Raw genomic sequence first — 17,035 nt, 5'->3', positions numbered from 1 at the left:
CACAGGTTTTGCCAAGGATTTAAACTAGTCTTTACCTGTTGCAGCTGTTGGGAAATTTCTAGCTGTTGCTAGAAGTGTACTTGTGCCTGCATGCTGGGATTGGGAGTGTGAGCAGGTGTTTTCAAACCACAGTTACATTGCTAACCATGTCTCAGACTCAAAGCCAATCATACCAGCAATGTCTGGCACACTATCCTGCTGCAAAGATTCTCATTCAATTCGTCTTACAACACTGATCAGAACTGCTTTAAGCTACAAAAGCCTCTCCAGCTAATTTCTGAGTACAGAGTGATGCTCCTTACCCTGAAGGCCCTTTAAGATCTGACCTCTTCCCCTGTTTTTCCTGCTGTCAGCCAAGACAGCAAAAGAAGAGGTGGTATGCAGGCTGAAAAGACTAGCAGTCCTCAATCAGCCTTTTGTCTTCCATGCTCAGCTTTTTATCCAGGGGCAACAGTCTTTTTCCATTACCAGTAAAAATGAGCCCCCCAGTAGGGGTGATGAAGAAACAATAAAACTAATCATTAAGCAGGCCTGCTGAGAAGTGAATTCCAGTCTCAGGTCAGATCTAATTGCATTCTGACACTGAAGTAATGGCCTGGTCATTTATATTAGCAATGTCATGTTTCTTTTTATTTATTTGTCTCCATTCTGCTCTCCATCCCCATAAAGAAAGAAACATAAACATGCAGATTGATGAAAAGATGTACACAGAGATCAAAATACACATATTGTTCTGGCGTACTTTTCAAACTTTTAAAATACTCTCTCTTTAGCCAAGATCAATTTTGGAAAAACTAAAAAGAAACGTAGCATTTAGGAAAATGATGAGCAACTTTAAAAGGAAGACTTAGGAAAAATTATGGTGGTGTCATGTCCTATGACCAAGGAAAACCACATACACAGGGAAGAAAAGACAAATTTAATTATGCATGTAAGGACACATGATATATAGGTATAGCTGTGATTTTTGAAACTAAGGAGATTTAGATATTTACCTTTGAGTAATATCAGGGAAAAAAGGCAACTTTTGAGTTCAAGTGCACCACATGCATGCACATGGTGTACATGCACACCCACGCATGTACTCCTGAAAATATAATTATTTTTAGGTCCCTTTCCTCCCTTGCAACCTTCCTTCTACTGCTTCTTTACCATTAATGATGTTTTGCTCCTGTCTGCATCCTAAGCCTCCTCCCCCACTGTTTTTTTGCCCAGCCTCACAGTCAGCCTCACAGCCTATGACTTCTTCCTTCGAGAATCTAAACAAGATGGCTTTGCATCTGAGTGAACACAATGGGCCTCTCTTCAAAGCCAAGCAACATTTTTCCTATCATTGTTTGCAGGGGAAGAGTCGCTCTGCACTCTGCTCAGATATTAGGGTCACACAAGCCTTATTAGCTTATGGCTAGATTTGCTGTCCTAAGAGGGTTCGTACAACTAACAAGATCACTTAATCCCTTTCTAGGTCCCTCAGCATTTGTAACAAGTTTTGTAATCACTTTTTAAATAAAATGTTCTGACCTTGCAAACTCACTTGCAAGCCAGCTCAATCCTCTGGCTTTTTTCCCTTCATATAGCTTTTATGACCTCTCCTATCTGGATAGCAAGCCCTTTCCCAAAGTATCTTAGTCCAATCCTCTTGATGCTATCCAGAGCTAAAAGCCCTCAGCATGTGCTTTGGATCCAATCCCTACCTGGCTGCTGTGCTCAGAGAGGCGTTGATCAAATCTTGTAACAATGAATCAGGGCCCAGAAAAAGTAGTTGTAGAACCTGGAGCTGTTCCATCTAATTGCAAGCAGGCTTTCACAACTCATTTACTGAAGAAAACTTCCTTATCAGGTGAGGATGTGACTAACTTCCACCCAAATTTCATGCTGTGGTTTTTATCAAAAACACATGAAATTTTTTTTTTCTTTATCCATAGAATCAGCTTTCCAAACTTGCTTTATCAAAAGTCTCAGGATGGCACAGTGACAATCTTGCCTAGTAATTGCCATGCATTTCATGTTCTAGGGTTAGCCCTGCTAGTGAAGCAGGCCTGCACAGGTATGCCACAGTTATATTTTTGTATTCAGCTCCATGACATGATGAATACACTGCCACTAGTTTCCTAGGTAGCTAGTTTAACCACTCATTTATTCCCAATAATTCCAACCTGGTGAACATTCATCGTTGCTAGGACAGGCTTGCATTCCCATTTATCTGCCCACACTGGCTCTTTTTAGTTACCTGTGGTGAATCGCTTAAATGTCACCCATGGAAGGCAGGCTGAAAACATCTGTGAGGGTCTGGTACAATCCAGCCCTCTCTGTGCACACGTGCCAGAAGAGCCAGCCTGTAACACCTGGAACTCTGATTCCACCTCTGCCACTGAATTGCTGGACAAATTCCAACAAATCACACTACTGGTGCCTACATTTCAGCCTTTCATCGAATACAGGGGAGTTCTCCAATTCTCTAGGGTATTCTGTGGCTTAATAAACACTTACAGGGTGGGATGGATCAGTGTGCAACAACATGGAAAACACTGGGATTTGCATCTAGGACTATATGTGTCATGGTGTGCAGCAACATGACTGAACAGATTAGAACAGGAAAGTAAAGGAAATGCCACATCCAACCTGCAAGTTCAAAGGGGATTAGGTAAACAAGAAGGATCCCAGGTGGAACCAGGATTAGAGCAACTTGAAGTTGCTACTGCCAGAGAAATGATTAAGAACACTTAAGACCAGTAATTGTTAGAAGGTATTTAATACCATTTCTGAAAAATATTACCTGCATCAGCAGTGTTCCCTATGTCCTATTGAGACATGAGCACTGACTCAGGCAAGGATGTGCCACCTCCAGAGGAACGACTGCTGACTGCAGCACTTGGGAGCTGCAGGAGCCTCCCCAGCCCTTCCAGGACATCGGAATGGCACTAGGCAGCCAGAGCCTCTTGCATAAAGTACTTCACAGCATCCCCTCTCTTCTCAATGTCAAACTGCCTGGAACCTTCTTCTTCCACAGTCCCATATATCTCAAAACATGAGCAGAGGAATTTAATTGCAAAGAGGCTCCATTACTCTTATACCCATAAGCTGCTATTTCATCTTATATTTTGCATAAGTAAACTAAATTAATTTTCACCAATTATTTTGCCTTAATCTCCATGTCCTTCCCTAATCTTCATTAAAATATTTAAAATTTTAAATACATTTAGTTTTTCAGTCTTTGTCTTTTTTCCTAAAATAGCAACTCCTAACTTTTTTCCTAAAATAGGAACTCCTATTCCTTTATGCTTTTTATTTTTATTTTTCTAAATTACAGGTTTGCACCAGAAATTGCTTGGTTTTATACAAAACCCACCACTTAAAACTATTATATAAATAATTTTAACATAAATAACATAAGTAACATAAATGAATGAAGAATTGCCAATTTGTTAGATTTTTTTAATCTAACATCACAACACAAATGTACTCTGGTACAAAAATTTCAAACACCCCCAAATTCAAGGCTGCTTCAACCTAACTCTTTCAGGTCTTGATCCAAAGCTCTTTGAATGCAGAAAGAATCCTTTCATTGACTTTTATTGTTCTTCTTCCATACCTCTAAAGGTAGCACTGGACTATGTGGAGATAGAGCTGAGTTTTTACAGACAGCTAACCCCCAAACTCCAGGAAAGACTAAGCCTAAGCTTAGGAATGACAACCCCAATATTATCCATGGAAGCGATCCCATGTAGCCAGAAAATATTGGCAATTCCTGATACTGTCTTTTTCATATCCCAAAGATAAGATTATTGGTAAGAGTTTCAATGTACTGTGGCAGCATCCAACTATATTAACATATCAGCATTAATAAGAAAAAAAATAAACACATGTGAGAGAGTTGTCCAACACCTATCAATCCTCAATTTAGGGCAACTGCAATTAAAGGCAGCAGCAATCAGGAGCTTGCTAATGGTTCTGAGAACAAACCTTCTCTTTAAAAAAGTTTGGTTACAGCCTCCACAATACTAAAAAAATCTGGTTTGCAGGACAGTTATTCCAAGGTTTTCTTGGCATTTATGTTTTTTATTAACATCCATATCAGCTTCAGCTCCTTGTCATGGACTGAATTTCCAGAAGCTCTGCTTCATAAGGCTTGTTGGAGCCTATTGTACACAAGAAATTACTTGGATAAAAATTGCTGGAGTCAAGACAGAAAAAAAAAGCTCCTCTCCTCTTCCATCCTCCAAATGATTTATAGAGACTTAGTGTAAGAGCATATTTTACCAGTAGTTTTCTTACTCACGAGGATAACTAATTTAATAATCCCATTGAACAAATGACAAGTCTGATTGTCTCTGGGAGAGAAGTGAAGGAACAAAGAAACCTTGTCACACTATGTTTTTTAGGATGATGTTATACAACCCCCATACCCTTGCCAGCAACTTCTCGTGACTCACTCTCCTCTGAAAACGCTGTTATCGATCTCATATTGAGACAATGAAATTTGACTTATTTGGTGTCTGTTTCTGTTCAGTTGGCCTTTCACAGAAGCCAGAAAACATTTTTAAAAACTGGAATGTAATAAGAAGATTTGGGGATAACTTATTATGGATAAGTATGATAAATAAACAGAGGGCAAAAGTTACTGGGAAACTGAGGTTTCTTCCAATTCTTCCTCTTCTGAGGAGGCAGCAGAGACTTTCCAGCCTCAGTCAGAGGAAACTCTGGTTTCAGCCTCAGTCATGCATTAGGAACCAGCACCCCAAGGCCATTATAACAGCACATGCTCCATCACCAGCAGCTATGTGTTACTCCACCGGGGATACCAACACAGAAAAAGCCTTCTTTACTCTCCTTGCACTACCTAAAGTATTCACAGCCACTTCAACCAACTATTGCAGGCCTACATTTTAAAACCTGATCTTACTTGTACTGAAGGCAACAGTAACCTGATTTCGCTGTGAAGGCACTTTGGGGATCACCTTAGCTCAAAGAAAAGTCACCAGAAGCATACTCCAAAACTTACTTTGATAAGAGTGAGGAATAATGGAAAAATAGGTCTTTAATCCTTGGTGCTCTACCAAGATTTACCAGGAAGCAGGCAATCTGCCAAACACCCCTGTACTCCTTGCCCAGCTCCAAGCCTACAGCCTTGCTCCAGAAGACCCATGTTCCCTTCAGGCCCTTTCCACTGCCAGAGAGAGCTATTCAAACCTTGCTGGAGCTTGCTCCCTCTCCTGCACTACCAGGTTATTAAAGAGCCTCTATTCCTCTGCCTGCCCCCACAAACATAAATCCTTATTTTACATTGCCTCTCCTCTAACACTGAACATAAAAGAACATACTTTTTATTGAAGTTTTATCTTTGCCTGGGCTTCTAACAACCCACACTGAACACTCTGTTCTTATAGTCCCTTCTGGATTTAGAGGTATATAAGCTGTTTGTGCTTGGCTGCATGCATTGGTATTTTTATGTTCCTATGTATCTTTATCTGTACAGTATCTCTGAATATGCTAAAAACTGTTTCAAAAAAACTCCCTAAGACTTCATTCAAATAGAAGTGTAGAAAAGTGATCTGCTGCACACATATTTCCCCATCACTTGAACTTTCACATTCAGCGAGGGCTGCAGTGTTTAATTTTGGCCATTTGTTTTAATTTGTCCATTACAGTTTAAAGGCCATGCCCCAGATTTGGCCCTGTGAAGAAGTATTTTGCTCCAGTTTAAATAGGTATGAGGCATAGCATTTTCACATCATAGAAATGCTTCTCTCTCCTCTTTTTTTTCCTAATGTAAATTTTGCAATGCTAATTCCTTTCATAAGAGACGTAGGGATAAGTGGTGGTTTACAGTTCAAACTTCCCCTGGTGCCCATAAATATTTATTGTTCCTTGCCCTGTTTCAAGGCCCAGATGAAATTCATCTTCCTGGGGGGAGGGAGGGGTGGTGGTGGTGGAGAGGGAAGGGATGTGGAAGGGCGAACATCATCTTTAAAGTATAAATGTGAAGAAAACGAAAACAGATGCGTGGAGAGGAAAGGAGAAGCTGGTGGGAACACGGCAGGGCTGGAGCACATTTTCCCTGGGAGATGCGCACTTCCTCGGGACGCCCCGCGGGCGGAGGGCTCCCCTGCGGCCTCATTCCCGGGAGGAGCGGGGAGCCGCCGAGACGAGGGGCGGGATGGGAACCGGCCAGCTCCCCGGCCAGCTCCGGGCGACGCAAGTGCACCATCCGCCCTCTCGTCAAGCCTCCGTCCCTTCCAGGCAGAGAGGAAAATGCCTCCCCCCAGCCCGGGAAGGCTGAGGCCCGGCCCGCGGCGCTGAGGCCCAGGCGCTGGGCAGGGGCGGGCAGTGGGCAGCGGGCAGGGCAGGCCGGCTCCAGCGGGCACTGCCGTGCGAGGACAGCCCTTCGCAGGCGGCGGCCCCGCGGAGGAAAAGGGGGAGGAGGTGCCGGGAGGGGGGACCGGGAAACTGTAACTCATTGTGGATGGGCTGGACTGGCCGGGGTGGCGAGCGCTCGCAGGCCAGCACATCCATCAACCTGCCGAGCGGCCGACAGGCTGGAGCCGCGGCTGCTCCCGCGCTCCCTGTGTCAGGAATGATCCAGCCGAAGTGCGCCGCGCCGGCGCTGCCCGGCCAGCGCTCCGGCCAGCGCTGCCCGCCGGGCTCCCGCACGCCCGCGGGGATCCCCAGGCTAAACCCCCTCCCATCCCTGCGGCTGCACTCCAGCTTAATTTAATCCCAGCCTGTCCAGTCGTATTAAAAGCCGCGTTTGGTCTCGCATCGCCTCTAAATCGGCCGTCGCCGGCTCCAGCAGTCCCCGTGTGTGCGAGGGAAGAACCGGGCCCTGGGGCTTTCTTCAGCACTTCAAACGAGGCACACCAAATGCTCTCTTTTTTTTTCTTTTTTTTTTCCATTTTATTGTTAAGGAAACTTCCCAGTCTGACCACTGACAAGACTCTCTGGTAGAGGGACCCTCCTCGGAGGCACCAGCTCGAGCTGTTTCTCCGCTGCTGCGCCATGAATAAATGGCTTTATTGAACTGTACATCTTAGACTTTGCCGTGGAAAACCTGCGCTCAGACTGGTGAGACGCTCCCTTGCTGCCCACTGGTAAAGCCGTGGCCTTAAGAGCTGCAGGAAGCCAAAATGCCTGGGCAGGGGGCCAAATCTCCGTTTGCTGCTTGCCCCCCACCCAGCTGGGGCACTGGCACAGGACATGAAGGCGCTGGCTGTGCTGCCGGGGCCTGATAGGCATCAGCTGCAACACCTCCGCATGTCACGGGGCCTTCGCTCACAGCTCCTGCTCCAAACTTCCTGCACTTTGTCTGCTTCAAGCAGAGCCAGAGCACAGCTTTAGTGATGGGGGCGGTGAGAGTGATTTGTCTGATTTCAAAGCTTTTGCTTGAAGGATTTCGATATTTTTTGCCTTTTTTTTAGAGGTTGATTTAAATAGGCATTTTGAAAATACCGGTAATAGCCCTTGCTGTTTTCTTAACATGGTGGACCATTTATATATGATACAAACCTGTCTCTGACATGTTTTCCACGTAATTTCCGCATTTTCATCAATCTTTTTGTTTAGTTGGAGCTTGTACATCTTAACATGCCCACGTAAATTAATAGATTTCTGTATTATTTAGTATTCAGTTGCACAACTGTTACCGTAAAGGGGAAGACACAATCAAACATGAACAGTTCTTTCATCTCTAAGAATACCAATGCAATTTATAACCTTATGTCCTGCATTACAAACACATCAATACTCAGGAGAGCAATTACACATTTTAGTTTTAGGTATGTTCTCATACCTACAGCTGAAATCAAAGGTACTTAAGTACAGAATCAAAATAGGGAAGGGGAGCTTTTGTGAGAATAAACTTCAAAATATAACCATAGAATGAAGAGTGGAAAAGATCTCCAAGAGTCCAGCCACTCAGCCCGACTGTGTTTACCACAAAACAATGTCCCTAAATGCCACATCCACATGTTTTTCAACACTTCCAGGGATGGTGGTCCCATAACTTCCCTGGGCAGCCCGGGAAGCAATGCTTGATTACCCTTTCATTGAAAAATACCCAAACTGCTTCCCTGCAGCTGCAACCTAAAGGATATTTCTGCTTTAGAATTTATTATTCCACCATCACCAAACTGTTCTTTCTTTTTTTATTGGACAAAATAAATATGTGTTCTATCAGGGGGTGAGGAATTAAATGAGATTCTGTTTTCAAATGAAGTGAGAGGGTGGATTTTGGATGAGCATATACAGTTATTCAAAGAGACTAAGCAAAAAAAAGGATGAATATCCTTATACTTAAAATAAATACACACTCAAGAGTTCAATACAATATTTGTCCACAGTACTGAAGCTCTCTAATGGTACCATTTTAAGCTCTATCACTCCTGCAATACCAGCTCAGGACTGCTACTACAGACACAATGATTTTATTGTGATGTCTTTATCTCGATATAGCATGACAGTAATATCTATTACTAGGATAAGAGAAAAGGAGGAAGTACACAAAATCTGATAAATTCACCTCTCAAATTTCAGAAATTATTACCAAAATAATTTCTTGCAATATTTAAGTGTTTTCCAGAAAACCTCGGCCTCTGATACCAAGCCAGTCCCGTTCCTGTTCAGTCATGTGCTCAGTCTGACAGGATAAGATACCAAAATGATTCCCACTACCTCCAGATGAAATTCAAAATGCAGAGTGTGAAAGAGGTGGCTCTCATGTTTATGAATGAGCACAAGCACACCTTGGCAGAATCAGGCTCACCTCCAGCACTCTGATCTTTCTACACATGTAATTAGCACAACCAGCCTGGCATTTTCCCAAAAGATACCTCTGCATTTTGAGGACTGCAATTTTTATTCTCAGCATTCATGCATGTGGAGGAGCTGCAGCAATTAGGAGCTGATTTTAGAGGATCTTTGTTGCAGCCAGCAAGGGCAACTGTTTCTGCAGCAAGGCAGGTGGGAAACCAGTGGAGTAATCAGCTTTAGAGTGGTGTCATTCCAGTCTGTAGTGTAGCTGCTGCATTCTTAAGAAGTAAGATCAGGCTTTCACTGGTGTCTGGAAAACATCATTTGCTGTGCAGGTACTCTGTCAGCTGTTGCAGGACAAAGGACACGAGTGAAAGATTACATATGATGTGTCATGCTGAAAGACTACTGTTCCATCAAACTTTTCCACTTTCAGCAGTACATAGTGCTAGAAAACATAGTGGGGGGGAAAAAAAGCTTCCAAAAATACCTTGAAAATATGAAAACAAAATAGTATTACTCTCACCAGTGAAGCATTCTCACCAATGCAGCAAATCTGCTAAAATTCACAGAAAGGCTGAAGTATTATACACCAGAGAAATTAATCCTGCATTAATTCTTAAAGGTGGCCATGCATGTGACAGCTTTGTCAAATCATTCATTGTTAACTAAAAGGAAGTTTAATACCTATTAAAAGGGAAACATGGTTTCTTCAGAAAATCTCTTGAAAAAATTGTTGTGATTGCTGGTTTAAGGTAGCCTATTAAAAGATGAGCATTGGCAAGTCTTGAAAAATATTTAGGGATCAAAACCACTTTACTGAAATGCCAGTAGTCACACAGCAGTATTTATGCTAGGTGGCTGCCCTGCATTAAATGATGCAGATTAAAAAGGATTCGGCTAGTCAGATAACATTCAAATTATAATTGAATCCGAGCCAGAAATTGTAGATCCAGATACTCAGATATTTATGGAAACCAAATCCAAATGTAACATGTTTCGTAGCTAACAAAAGAATAACAAGTAGCTGTTGCTAGTTACTGGACCTGTCATACATTATTAATTGTGGATCATCCTTGCCAACTCTCATGGTTGTTCTGTGCTCAGGTCTTAAAATAATCAGTATTTTTCCTGAAGTACTAGTTCCTGGAGTCATGAATATGTACAAATCTCATCTTTCTGTCTGTATTCTTTTAGCATGTCCTAACGAATTCTCACAATAAAGTACTACATATTATGTTTTACAGAGAGGGAAATCCAGGGCCTTTTCTTACTTCCTTTATAGTCTGCAGAGGAATTCCAGGTCTATTTTCATCAAATTTCTGGCATATTACCTGGGCCTGCACTGCAATAGGTGTTACATGAAGAGATCTTGAACACCTATCTGATCAAGATACTGCATCTTAATAAGCTATTATCTATCAACTAAGTAATAGTAAATGGCTGGGGGAGTGCTCTTACCATGTCAAACTGTGACGTGCTTCTAAATTAAAGTGCCTGTTCTGCACTGACTGTCCTGACATCAAGAATACCCCTGACTGAGGAGCTAAAGGAGATCATAATCACAGCAGAATTAACAGCAGAATCTGAATCTATACTTTTTAATCTTTAATTTAGTAGTTAAATGCTCTGTAAATTAAGTACACAATAAAGTACACCTGGCTTCTAGCCATGTAGAAAATAACCCTACAAATATTGGTCCACTGATTCCACATTCATTTAGTAAGGCAGAAATAAGCCCATTGTAACAAGAGATTGCCATAGGATCCCTATCTCCAGCTTTGCAAATGAACATGCCTTGATGTTTAATTTTCCGTGAGTTCCTCTGCATTTAGGTACCAGCAGGAGGCTATTATACTGTGACAGCCCTCAGTTCTGATGACATTATCTTAAACTTTTCCCAGTTGTCCGTCCTCACCCCTGTTGTGCTGCCGTCATCTATTAACATTCCACTGACAACAATGAAAGATGTTGGAGCGCAGTGCCTTAACCCGCTAGCCAGGCTGGAGTGCTTTCACCTGGGTGTACGTTTGGCAGTAGCCATAGAGCTAATGAGCTGGATGACACTGTGCCAGTTCCTCACAAGACTTGTCTGAGATGCTTTGCATTTATAATTCGTGGATTTGTAGATTTTTATGGCCAGAAAAAAATCGTTAGGTCATCAGGCTCTCCCTCTCTGTTATAAAGGCCATACAATTGCGTTCACTTACTCCTGTTGTTAACCCAATTACTTGTGTTTCACTGTCTTCCAAAAAAGATATCCAAAGACTTCAAAAGGTGGCTAACCCACTTCTCCCTTGGAAGTTCATCCCTACAGCTAATCACCCTAAGTATTACACAACTAATATAGGCTTGGGACTAATAAAGCTTAGTCCCCTGTGGATTTGTGTTTCATGGTTGATTGGCTTCGATGCCTAACAAGCTGTGAGCTCTGATTAAGGTTTCTTCCCATATACAGAAGAACATTTTTAAGGTCTTTTCCCCAGGTCCTTGTGGATCCTCTGTGTGTTACTACTGTGACACCTCACATCATGGCCCTGACAGTACTTCAGATCACTATGGATCTCTCTGTCAGGACTGCTCGGAGAGAGGCTTCACCTATTCTTGACCAAATACTTTCATGAAAGCTGCAGAAACATAATTGCTTTTCAGACTTCACTCCACCAAGAGTGACTGCAGAGAAACATGTTCAAAAGTTACTGGAGGCACCTGTACAAATACATGCATGCACAAATACACATAGCATTGTTACTTGCTTTTTTTTTTCCTAAATAATTGTGCCTTATTTCTTTTCAGTTGTTTGTTGCTGTCTTCCTTATTATGTTTTTCTTTTCCTCCTCAGTATGTCTTCATCTCCAAATCAAAGTGCCCCTTAGAACCCACAATCTGCTCTGAACTGAAAACATTAATGCACTCAGTATTTATTTTAACATGATGAACATCTTGAGTTACTTCTCTTTCTTATCCTATTGAGGTTTTTTTCACAGGTTGGAACAACTTTTATTTCTCTTTTCTGTACTCTTGCAAAATTTTTCCCAATACAGACATCATGATATGAAGACAGGCCCGTATGCCCTACTTTTTTTCTGTATTTTTCCAAACATCTGAGCTGGTCCAATAAACAAAAATGCATCCCTTGCTACAAATCTTAGACCACTGTAGTTACAACAACATTGCTAAGAGACAGGAACAGTATGCAGTGTTTTCAGTGTTAATCTCCCCAGTGTCAGATAGAGGTAAAAACACCTCCTTATGCTACTCACAACTCCCCTTCTTATATATCAAAGGACCACATCAGTCTTTTCCCAGAACATCTCACTGGGAACTCATGTTGAGTGACTTGTCTTCTTTGACCTCTAAATCCTTTCCAGAGCTTTCTAAGACACAGTCTTCCTATTGTTCACAGAGAAGCTGCTAATGTTCCCCCAAAATAATATACACATTGCACTAAGAAGAAAGGTTTGTTGCAAACAATTGTTTTGGACAGCAAAAAAGGGTCCATAGCCAAGTTTCCCAAAATCAGTGTAAGAAATATCCAACAGAAAAATTTTAAAATTAGGAAGAATGAAACATACTAAACAAATCTTAATATGTCAAAATATCTGCTTTGACATTGTGGGAGAGATAGAAAGAGTAGAAATGGGAATTCACATGCCAGTTTTGACGATTTATATTTTGGAGAAAATAACAGAAAAAATTGTTGCAAAGGCAGGATTTATTTAGTAGTGCTGGCAATCAAGCCCTGTGTGTGTGAAACTAGTGAACTGAAATGGTATGAACCAAAATCAGAGGCTGTTTTGAAAATAAAAGGCTTGGATTTCCTTTCAGGATTTATGATAGTAAAAGTGAATTTGTATGTCATAGAGATGTTGAGACACTCCAATTAACTGCTTTGACAGTCTTCAAGAAAAACAGATCTACAACCACTGAAACTGTGTTTAAACATTTTTTTGTTTTGCATATTACTCAACTAAGATATCTTTTTTCAGAATTCTTTTTATTAATCAGCTCCATCTCACCTAACCCCTGTCAGTTTTGCTAATTAAAAAAAAAAAATTGTCTGTTTCACACCATGTTCTTTTGCATCTACAATGAAATTAAGTAAAGACTGAGGAGAAAACAAGTCATTTTCATGTGGGAAAACTATGGCTAGTTTCCAGTGGGTCATCTGACAAGAAAATAGCATTAAGTGATGTTGATTTTGGTGATTACATACCAGTTCCTGAGACAACCATTCTGCTTGTGGACCAGCTCCTTGAAGAGCTGTCTGTCTCCAGGAAAGAACTGAAAATGCTCAGCTGCTGTCAGATAAGAAGGAACTTGCTATGCCAAATCCTACCTTTGAGAAAATGTTTCAGGGAAAAACCTCTGAACACGAAATCCAGTTAAATGGCTTTTAGAGACAGTTCTGTCTCTTGTACCATATTTATCAAAGATATGGCTGGATTTAAAAAATAATTATAAGGTGATGGTTAAGAAAAGTTCTTGTAGAAAAGGAATGTTTATCAAGTTGCTTTCAATTGAAGGTTGCAGACAAGAATAATTTTACATTTAATCTTTATTACAGTAGTAGTAATAAAGCAGTAGCACAGTACACTAAATATTTTACTTTTCTTTATACCTTGTTGAAGAATATGCAGATGTTCTTCAAGGAAAATGAGAATCAAGCCTTTTAACTGTGAGAAATTAATGACTATTCTCTGTTCTGGTGAGTTAAATGGTTGCAGAGATCTGATTCTGCAAACACTAACACATAGAAATTACATATCTGCATCAAGTTATTTGCATTATCAGAGCCCAACATTGGCTTGTTTATACAGCTTTAAATAGTAAATGACAAGCCAAAGGAAAAAAACAAATAGAAGTCAGGAAAAGACTAAACCTGAGGCAATACATAAATCTGCTGATACTGCAAAGTCAGCACTCAATGCATCCATGAAAGAAGAAAGCCAAGGGAGGCAAACTAGGCTTCTAACTATGGAAGTTAATTAGCCCTATTTTTAGCTAGAAGGGAATTTCTGTTTAAAATTCATCCAGGTTTTAGGTTACAAGATTTAAGATTGCAGACCCCCTTCACCCAAAAAAAAAAAAATTGTGTACATGGCAAATTTGTTTTAAGGCCTTCCACTAAAAAAAACCGTGATAAAATACTAAGGCCACCTTAAGGGTTCATCCATATATTCCTTCCAGCCATACAGGAAAACATATTTCCCATGAGATTACAAACAAAGAGGGATTAATTAGTAAGAGATAATTCTCAGGCATTGCACAATGCATTCATGTCCCTCAAGTCAGCACATTTTACTGAATGATAATGTCATCAGCATAGGTTCTTACTGGTCAAAATTACATATGCATGATACCTCTCAATTTCAAGACTATAATAATCTTAAGGGATTTGAATTTGTATCCAGGCAAAGGAGACATCAGTGATGTGATACAATTCCTGACTTGAACACTTTTTAGTTCAAACGACTGATAATGAACATGGAGGGATTTGCTTTTGATTTTCTCAGCTTTGGGAACAAGCCTACTGGAAAGCTCATCAGTGGAAGCTGCAGGTGCACACCCCCTCTGAAAATGTTAACCTAGAAGAAAAGCCATTATGCCCCTGAGATAAATACAATGTGATAATTATAGGAAGGCTTCTAAATAGTAAAGGAGGAAAGTTCTGGTACAATCTTCTGACAGGAAAGCAGAAATTTTGACATAAATTTTAGATGAAGCTGTATTGGTTCATGAAAATGCCTTAATTCTCTCTGACAGCAGAGGACTGTTGCCCTAGAGATCTCCTCCAGTCTCAAATTCATTGGAAAACACCCACTGACATCGTTGTAGATGGAGCTGAATTTGTCCTGAATTTGACTGGAAATCTGTCTCTTCAGATACTGATGTCAGATTTGGAAATACAGCCTTAAACTCTTCTGCTTCTTTAGTCATGAAATAGGTATGCTAGTTGTGTACTACACTAGGCAAAACCTTTGTATGCACATTTGCAAAAGAAAAAAAAAAACAGTGATAGGGACAGAAGATTGCCATCTCTCTTTAGTGTGCCTAGACACTGTGCCATTGGAACACAAAACAAAATACACAGCAGAGGATGTTTGTGCAAGAGAGGCCAGTCATTGACTGAAGAGAAATCTCTGGCAGTATTTAGTTCAGGTTCTGAGACAGCTCTAAGGAAATCAAGGGTAGATATCTTTATCATTAGGCAATAAAGCTCCAAGGGAAAAGAATATACTTGTGAATACCATCTCTCTAACCATCTCTGATAAATTAACAGTCATAATCCCTTTTCCCACTCCTTTTTTCCACCCATCCTTTTCTTTTAGGTGACTACGCCCTTTCACCTGCTTCACCCTCGCCCTTGCCAGCTTCAGCACTTGGAGCAATTCAGAGAGCCCTGCCAGCAAACCTCCCGCTGCACTTACTGCAGTGCTGCCCCACCTCCCACCTGCTGCTCCACAGCCCGTGTGAAGAGACTGGGATTGGCAAGGGAGCAGGTGGAGCACTCCGAGAAGGCAGACAGAGGGAATCAGCAGGTTCCCAGCTGGCAGCAGGCAGAATAGGACTTAACTTTTCTCCCACGAGACCTGAGCAACCCGTAGCTAGATGGAGTTGCCCTGCAGTCACTATTCATTTTCCAGAGACATCAAAGGTATAGCATGCTACATTTTGCACTGCTTCTTCAAAAAAGAGTAAGATGCTATTGAAAAATCTAGTAAATTGACTGCATTTTCATGATAAAAATTGTAATTGCCTCTGAAGTGGAGTTTAATAATTTTAAACAAAGCTCTGAGGCATTCAAAGAAAAGAAATATAGGACAAAGGATTCTTCTGTAACATAATGCAAACCCCTCACTCAAAAATATGTTAGTGAAATTTATGTAATTAATTAGTGGAACTTAATGAACATTTAAATATGCTGTGCCTTTGGCTGTCATAGGGAAATATTCTGCTTGATGAATGCGATCAAATTAGTTCAGGAACAGTAAGGATTTTTTTTTTTCTTTAAAAAAGCATGAAACGTTATTTAGTGAAAATTTACGTCCAAAAATTGAAGAATAAGTACTTGGTATGTAGTGTTTGTGTCTGAGGCCAGTCTCATTGAGAAGCTCACTAGTTCATTGCAATTAACAAATGAAAAGCTTTTCATTAATACTCATATTTGCGGAGGTAAATAGCTGCATTGCTGGCTCCAAACCAAACCAGGCTTTAGACAAGTGGTTCCTGAGATTGCAGCAGCAAAGTACAATATATACATCATGTATATATTGATAGCAACAACCACACATAGCATTTCATAGAAAGTCACATTTGCCTAAATTTTCTAGGGTGCTCAACCCAGCAGAATTTTTTCCTGTGATCTTGAATTACATATCTATACAAATGTATAGATATTTTGCCAAATTTTATTTTCCAGTCAAATTACTAGAAAACAACAGCAAAAAGTTCAATATTTTAAGGAAAACCTAATGACTGAGTCCCATTGGAAAAGCCTATCAACAACATCAGTTTAGGCAGGAATTTCAGCTAGGACAAGCCTCCTAGCCTTTTGCTGGAGCAACTAACCATTTCAGCTAAAATCATAAAACTTTCTGGAATGCCAAGATACATGAAGAAAATTTAGATATGAATCATGTTTATTTAACTTTTATTTAAAGGTAGAAATAACTCCTTTGCACTCTTTGGCAGCCTAGGGCTGCTTACAAGTTACACCTGTAACTCCCATTACAGTAATCAGATTATACCTACTCATTAACCTCTAGTGTATTAATGGCTAATTATGTGTCTTACTATTTAAAAGTGGATGCCCCATACAGGTTGTGTGGGGATAGGATGGCTGAATATGAGTGAAGTTTTAGGTGTGTGAAATTAAAAGGTAAAGCTGTATCTACAAAGGGTTCTTAGAGGTTAAATATTTCATATTAGGAGGATATTCATTACATTGTATATAGATTAAATTAATGTGCAGGTGGAATAAAGACAAAGCATTGATATTTTAACTTGCAGCAGGCATTTGCTTCAAAGATGCTCTTGGTCTCAGGGTGAATTTCTTCAGTGCCAGTTTCAGCCTCTCCTTAGAGCACTCTCATGTACCTACAGCATGCAAAAGCACATGATGTGTTAAAAAAAAATCTATTCCTGGCTTGTCTTCTGAGACAGTATTAAATTCAGATAATTTTGACTGAATTTTATAAAATTTGTAGCTACAGTCCTTTTTCAGAATAGAGGTGTTGAAATATGCTGAGTAACATACAGATGTTTTACCCAATTTTTTTGTGTAGGG

Source organism: Zonotrichia albicollis, chromosome 1, assembly GCF_047830755.1.
Source record: "Zonotrichia albicollis isolate bZonAlb1 chromosome 1, bZonAlb1.hap1, whole genome shotgun sequence".
Classification (NCBI taxonomy): domain Eukaryota; kingdom Metazoa; phylum Chordata; class Aves; order Passeriformes; family Passerellidae; genus Zonotrichia; species Zonotrichia albicollis.
The sequence above is the reverse complement of the archived record's forward strand: the minus strand, read 5'-3'. Positions refer to the sequence as shown.